Genomic DNA, 7,873 nt, shown 5'->3' with positions numbered 1-7,873 from the left:
CATTGCCAAATAACCCGCTAGAGCTTGTATGGAGCGACATCAAGGGTTTCGCGCAAGTTGAGACGTTTAACCTCCAAGACTTGGAGCCTCTGGTTTGGCAAGGCATCATGCAAGTTACAGCTGAGAAATGGAAGAATTATGTGCAGCATGTTCGCAGTAAGGAAGATGGGAAGCGAAAACTGGACCACATCATCGATGATGCTGTTGACCAAGGCCCTGCTATTGTAGTCAACTTGGAGGACGACACAACCAGCAGCGCTGAATGGAGTTGTGATGAGGACAGTGAGATAAGCCCCTTGAATATGGAAATGTGATTTCTGAAATGCAGAAGTTGGGATCATTCACTGCTATCGCATCGAGAGTAATTAAAATGAGAACAATATTGTCTCTCATGAGATATGGCAGGCACCGTAGTGGTGGGCTCTGGATTAATTTTGGCCGCTTGTGCGTTGACGTTCGCGCTGCACACACGGGTGTTTTTCATTCAGCCATCATCAGAAACACTAAAAATAACTGACATGACAACCGAGGGTATGATACGAACAGGTGGGGACAAAAGAAAAAAGTGGTGCCAACATCTTGCGAGTCGAAGTACAGTGCCTAGCGCACGGCACATATTAAAAGAAAAACGCGCTAGAAATCGCAATTGAAATGCTCCTCCTACCGACAGCGACCCCCAATTTGGAATGCTCGTGGCCTCACGCCGCAGGAGTGGGGCACTGACATTCCGCCTGCTGTGCACGTAAAGGTCCCCAGGTAGTCGAAATTACTCCTCAGCCCTCCAATACGGCTTTTTATAACTTTGTTTATTGCCTCGGGGCATAAGGGTTGAACTTTCCCCCTTTCCACTTTCATGCCCACATTGCTTCCTTTCCATACAGTTCGCTCAAGTATCCACAGAAAACGGTGTGAGAGATACTGCACCTTTTCTTTCCTGTACTTATAAATTATGAAAAACAAAAATCGCGGATTGATAGGCGGTATAAATTGCGGTATCACGGCTTCTCTCACAGCTTTCGTTTGTAGCACTTTGTTCGAGAAATGCCTTAACTCCAACTATAAGCGAAAGCTTACAAGCCGGACTTTCACAAAAATGTCTTTTTTTTTAATCGGCAATAAAAATTCTATTGGAGGTATTTGTTCTATACATAAATGGTTCTATACTTAAATGGATAATGTTGACTGTTAGAAATCTGAAGCATTTAATGAACATATTTCATCACTCAAATTGTTCGTCATCAAGAATATATTCAAAAGACATGGCGGCCACCCTATAGCATGCTGAAACAGATGGTACGGAATATTTTGAATTTGATTTCTGCATTATCTGTTACAGTTTTTGTAAATACTAGAAAGCGGAAATGTCTTCACTATAATCAACATAGTTTACACATGAAAATGTAGAGAAAGTCTTGCATGGAGGGCACCTGGTCTGCTTCACAAGTGATCAAAATACACTTTACGCGTCGAATTCTAATCTCTCACTGTATACGCTGCCTTAAGGCATCAAGTAAGTAATGATAACAACACACTGGACATCAATATGGTTTTCAGCATTCCAATGAGGTGCCGAAGTGGGATATTTCAAATTATTAGCTACATCGAACATACATATCAACCTGCGTGATTCAGCTGATCCAGCTGTCGCGTGATTCTGGACTATAGGTACTGTCATAGCACGAGGGCAATACTGGAGCTATATATCTGTAAAGCCTTCGATAAGGTCTCGCACGAGGTGATATTAGAAAACCTCTCGCTTTTTAATCCTGGGGAGAGAGAGTCTTCGGGTACGTCCGGTATTTTTTTTTTTGAACAGGCCGCCCGAGCTCACTATCGGCGCGATCACATCAGACTCCATATCTCTGGGCGGTAGGGGAACACCACGAGGTTGTGTGATGTCGCCGTTCTTTTTCAGCATTGAACTGATAACACAGCTCCCCAGACACGCCGCAATAGAAGGGATACAACATGCATTTCACGCGGATGACATTACCCAGTGGGTGAACAGGGTTAGTGATGCCCAAATTTAAAGTGTGCTTCAGGAAGCAGTCGACGCCATCGAAACTTATGCTACAAGACCGGGTCTTAAATCTTCACACACTAAGTCCGCAATCCTTTGTAGTCCGAAAAAGTCCCAATCGAAAGAACAGACGTTCGCCTCCTGCAATAAGGGTAGAACTCAAAGGACTACCAGTCAAAGAAGTAGACAACATCTGAATCCTAGGAATGTTCATTCAGATTGACCATAGAAACTTAGCAACATTAGATAAACTGACCACAACAGTCACCCAAAGAGCGAGACTATTCAAGCGAAAAGCCAAAAAGAGGAGTGGCATGAAAGAACGCGACACCTGTCGACTCATTCAGGCTTTTGTCATCACCAGGCTAGTCTACACCAGGCCCTATCTGTGCCTTTACCATGACGAAAAGGAAAAGGTTGAGTGTTTTATCCGGCAAACGTACAAGAGAACAGTAGGGCTATCGAGGAACACCTCAGCCGATAGGCTTCTAGCGTTTGGAATGCACAACATACTTGATGAACTCAAGGAAGCGCATTTATTATCGCAGTACCCATGACTGGCGCGCCCCTAAGCCGGGAGGCTTGTCTTGCTAAGGCTAGGCATTAATTCCGAACTCATGAACGACGATCCAAGGCAAATACCCAAAGAAATCAGGGAGGAGCTTCTTATCAAGCTCCTCCCTAAGAATAAGCACCTCATTCACCACGAAGGCAGGCGACTAGCACACGCACGTACCCTACACACCAAATACAAAGCAAACCAGTCGGTTGCTTACGTGCGGCTGAATATGAAGAGGCGGGCCGAGGTTTCCAGATTTGTGTGGTGACTGGGGCTCGTGAGTCCACGCCTTCCAAAATCTTAGCTTCAGCTACTGTACGACCAGAACCTCTGATGCTGCACAAGAAGCCGCCATCGCTCTGGCCGTCGTTTTTACCGAAGCAGATGTTGTAGTGAGTGACTCCAAAACAGTCATATCGAATTTCGGAAGGGACGGTCTGTCGGGCGCCGCTAGGAAAATGCTTAAAAGCTACCATCTAGCCCCTCGAAGGACAATAGAACTGGTATGAGTTCCGGCTCACTCTGGCAATCCCAGGAACGAGAAGTCTCACGAATACACCCGAGGTTCCGTCGGCCGTGTAGTGAGTACCTCGTTTCCCGCGGGCGCGAGGGAGGGCTTGGTCTTGTTCCATGATATAACTCGCCATTAATAGTCTGGGAAGGCGCATCTTTTCTCCACCACAAAATTCATTAAGGCCTAGGACATACGTTGGCGCCAGCTACAAACCCGCTTCTTCCCCGCCCCAAGGTATATTCGTAATATTCATAAAACAGGTTGACAACAAATTCAAAGAGTGTGGCGTCGACGCTACTTTAGACCACAGGTCTATCCGTGACCCGCCAGTTTGCTGCGAACTCAATCCCAAGTGGAGTGGGAGGCCTTGCTGCGACTTCCAGGCTTGGGTCAGTGAATGGGCCAAAGATATCGCCGACAGGACACAACTGGTGGCCATCTAGCGCTGCCAACAATGCAACAAAACCCTCCCCTCTAATAACCGATGAAAATAAATGTTTTTTTCCAACCATGGCTACAGAGCTATTTCGGCCACCTGGGAATGTTTAACGTACACTGACGTCGCACAGCACACTGACGACACTTCGTTTCGCATCCATCGAAACGCAGCCACCGGCGGTCAGGAAAGAACCCGGGTACTCTGGCACAGTAGTCGGGCGTCTTAAACAACTGGACCACCGCGGCGGGGCAGGATGTTTTAGCAATCTTAGTCTACCGTCTAATGTATTTATTTTTATAATAATTCAAACGTAATAACTTACCATCTTGCATTTCATAGGATATCGACGATGGCACTATTTTTGGTACTGTGCAGATCAAAAACAAACTCGGTAAGAAGTTTGGTTTAATACATGCAGAATTCAAAATAATAATAATGTAAAGAACAAGTGCTTCGAAATAAATTTGTGATTTTAACCCCGCACCCTTTTAGGGGGGATCTTAAGCATCCTCAAAATGTTTTGTAGGCTCAGGTGCGGTGTCTTAGTGGTCAGGGCGTTTGATTGTTGCGCCAGCAAAAAGGACGTCAGCCCGGCCGGGCTGGCCGACCTCCCAAAGAGAAGAGGCGTAAGCCACTTGTGTAAATGCTACATGATCGCACGTCACTCGTGATGCTCCCAATATTAACTGCAGCACTTCACTGCAGCGTCCTTTATACATACTGCAAGCATGGGAAGTTTAAGTTAACAAGTGCTGCGGTGGCGCAGGGTTTAGGGCGTTCGACTGTTGTACCTTGGGATGCGGGACAAAATCCCGGCATCGGCTATTCAATGGAGGCGAATAGCAGGTGTTCGTCTTCTGTGCGACGACAGTACTAATAAAGAACCCCAAGTGGCCGAAATTTCCGAAGCCCTCCACTATGGCGTGTTTCTTGTTTCTCATATTTAGTGTTTCTTTGGGACATAAAACTTTATAATCCAAGCCATCACTAACCGATACTAATTTTAAATTGTGTAGGAAAAAAAATTCTACGGGGCATTTTAAATCTCTAAATTGCGATGACGCAAAAGCCTCTATTGCGAAGTGGTCTGAAGCCCTCCACTACGGCCCTTCTTTCTCGTTGCTTTCACTCCCACCTTCCTCCTTTTCCTTACGGCTCGGTTCAAGTGTCCGTGGAGAATTGTGACATGAATACCCATAACTTACCCAAGCCGTCACTAAGAGATACTAATTTTAAATCGCCTGGGAAAAAAATTCTATGGCGCATTTTAAATCTCTAAACTGTAACTTTTTCTTCCCTGTGAAACAATTTAAAACACCGCTTATACCTGCTTTACTGCGTCAGCTTGTATATACTCTGTGTTGCGGCATTCGAGGAAGCGCTTAGAGAGACTAAATGTCCGTCTTTTAGGCCGGGACCAGCCTTTGAAGGGGAACTTGCCACCGCCTGCTAAAGATCAGTGTTGCCAGTTGAGCTAACGGCGCCATTTTGTTCCCCAACTCAACCGCATGCAGGAGAGAACTGGCGCTCGTACATTGCGGCGGTCCAAATTTCATTCGCTGCCCACTGCAAGAAATTTTAGTAGCGCACTGCGGTGAATATTAAGCTGTAGCTTAACGGCTCGTTTGGTCGAAAAGCCGTTGGCGTAGTAGTAATAGAAATAGTAGTAGTAGTAGCAGTCTGCACCGCGTGTGGGAGATATTGGGGGGTGCGTAGAAATTCTACCATGGTTATTTGTGGTTCTAATGATTGATGCTTGAATGTTGTGTGATTAGCGCTGATGCGTCAAGACAAGTTAATTAATTGATGAATTAAAAAATGTAAAACGACAAAAATTGAAAAATGGGGTTCAAATAAGTCAAAATACTCACAATGTAAGAGCAAATGTTTGATGATGCTAATTAATAAAATTTAAAGTGCATCACTGATCAATTAATGAATTGAAATAATTGAAATAAAATGAAAATAGGCAAAAGACATTCAAAGGCGTCAAAATGCTCAGAATGTAAACCCAATGCTTGATGATGCTAATCAGGAAAAATCAGGAGCATATAACTGATCTATTCCCCTTCGTGGATCACTGCCTTGTCGTGGCAGTGGGGCTTGCGAAACTCGATGAAGTCATGAGCTCTGCTACGTAGGGCTACCCAAGATAGACAGGTCACGGCAGAGAGTTCTGACAAAATGTGATTCACTGGAGAAGGTAATGGCAACCCACTTCAGTATTTCCTGCCAAGAAAACCCTATGACCAGCATTAATGATATGGCGCCGGAAGATGATCCCCCCAGGTTACAAGGCGTCCCACATGTTACTGGGGATGAAAAAAGGGCGATTCCTAGTAGCTCCAGGACGAATGAAGAGGCTGGGCTAAAGCCAAAAGGACGCTCAGCTGTGGACGTGTCGGGAAGCGACCGGAAAGTCCGATGCTGCAAGGAGATATATGACGTAGCAACATGGAATGTAAGATCTATGACGCAAGGTAAATTGGATGTAGTCAAGCGAGAAATGGACAGATTGAACATTGATATCTTGGGTATTAGCGAGCTCAAGTGGACCGGAATGGGAGAATTTATTTCCGGCGACCATTATGTCTTTTATCGTGGGCACGAATCCAGGAGAAGGAGCGGGGTCGCTCTCATAGTAAACAGAATGGGCAAAGTAGTGCTAGGGTACAACCCCAAAAATAACCGAATGATTTTACTTCGGATCCAAGGTCACCCTTTCAACATAACAGTTATGCAAGTCTATGCACCAACCACTACAGCTGAAGAAGCTGACGTTGAGAAATTTTATGCTGACCTGCAATGACTTTTAGACCGCAGTCCGTTATCAGACGTCCTTTTTCTCATAGGAGACTGGAATGCTAAAGTGGGGAGTGAAGAAATATCCGGAATTACAGGCAAGTTCGGTCTTGGTGAGCCAAATGAAGCTGGGCAGAGGCTCGTAGAGTTTTGTCAAGAAAACCATCTGACCATAGCAAATACTCATTTTCAACAACCAATTAATATTATTATTATTATTATTATTATTATTAATAACTCAGTCTTGGTTGTGAACCAGAAAACTGCCCATGAATGAAAGAATTTTGACTTCTACAGAATTCCGGTAGCAGCGCCTCGTCGCATCAATACTTCTATACCGACTGTTGTGTCATTTAACTTCTTTTAGCAGTATTACTATATTGATGACAGTGCAGAGTGCAGAGTTGAAAATGAAAACCAGTTCTATGTTTATGCTGAAATTCAAGAAGGCAAAACTTCGTTCACTTTTGATGCCACCTCGTCGGTCTGTAGGAAATCGTGGAGTATAATTAAATATTTAAAACAATGCGCAAGTTCACTTTAAAATTGCGTACATGAGCTAGCATTGCCTCATTTCCTCACATGTAGCTACTGTGACGCTACTTCTATCACACCTGCTTCTTTGGTCAATATTAAAGTGTCAATCGCCCTGAATATATCAATCCACACTACATATATCATATGCACCCACACAAGATTGCCATCATTTTCTGGTATGTATGTCGACTAGTCCTCAAAAAAGGAGCGCAGGTGATGACGGTTATGGATATGATACACTAGAAAGTCGAGGCGCCATCTCTCTTGGCAAAGACTCTAAGATCTGAAGTTCTAGGGGCCTCCGCATAAAGACGCAACCCAAAATGTTTCAGTCGGAAGGTTTTTGACTCTTCCTTGAAAGCTCCCGCTCAAACGGAAGTACGGCGATTGCTTTTAGGCACAACAAGCCCAGTACGCGTTCGCGTAAGTAGCTTCAGCTAGGCCGCTATTTCCGAGGTAGTTAGCACGGTTTCAACTGCGGTGATGCTGCGGTGAGGCCGACATAGGCAATGAAGTCAATACTGTTAACAACAAACAGCGAGACTTCACAGCGAACTGTATAGTTACGGAGCCTGGTCGCGTCTACCGCTCATTAAGGTCTAGTGACAAAAGGTAAGAGATGCTTCGCTTTCTCTTTCAGACAATGGCTCCACTTCATCATCATCATCATCATCCATACCTCTTGCGGGGTGAAAGCCTCTCCCATATTCCTCCAATTAACCCGGTCCTGTGCTAGCTGCATCCACTTGACACCTGCGAACTTCTTAAACTCATCCGTCCACCTAGAACTTCCTGCTGCGCCTTGCTACGCTTTTCTTCCCCCCTTGGAGTCTAGTTTGCTACCCCAAGCGACCATCGGTTGTCCTCGCAACGCAATACATGCCCTGCCCATTCCTTCTTCTTGATTTCCACTAGAAAATTTACTTTTCTAGTGGAAATCCAGTTACTTTCTGATCCACTCCCTCCAGTGGACTACCGGACTAGGTGACGCACCCACATATT

This window comes from Amblyomma maculatum, chromosome 6, assembly GCF_055883805.1.
Source record: "Amblyomma maculatum isolate TAMU_Amacu chromosome 6, ASM5588380v1, whole genome shotgun sequence".
Lineage (NCBI taxonomy): Eukaryota > Metazoa > Arthropoda > Arachnida > Ixodida > Ixodidae > Amblyomma > Amblyomma maculatum.
This window is presented reverse-complemented; position numbering follows the sequence as displayed.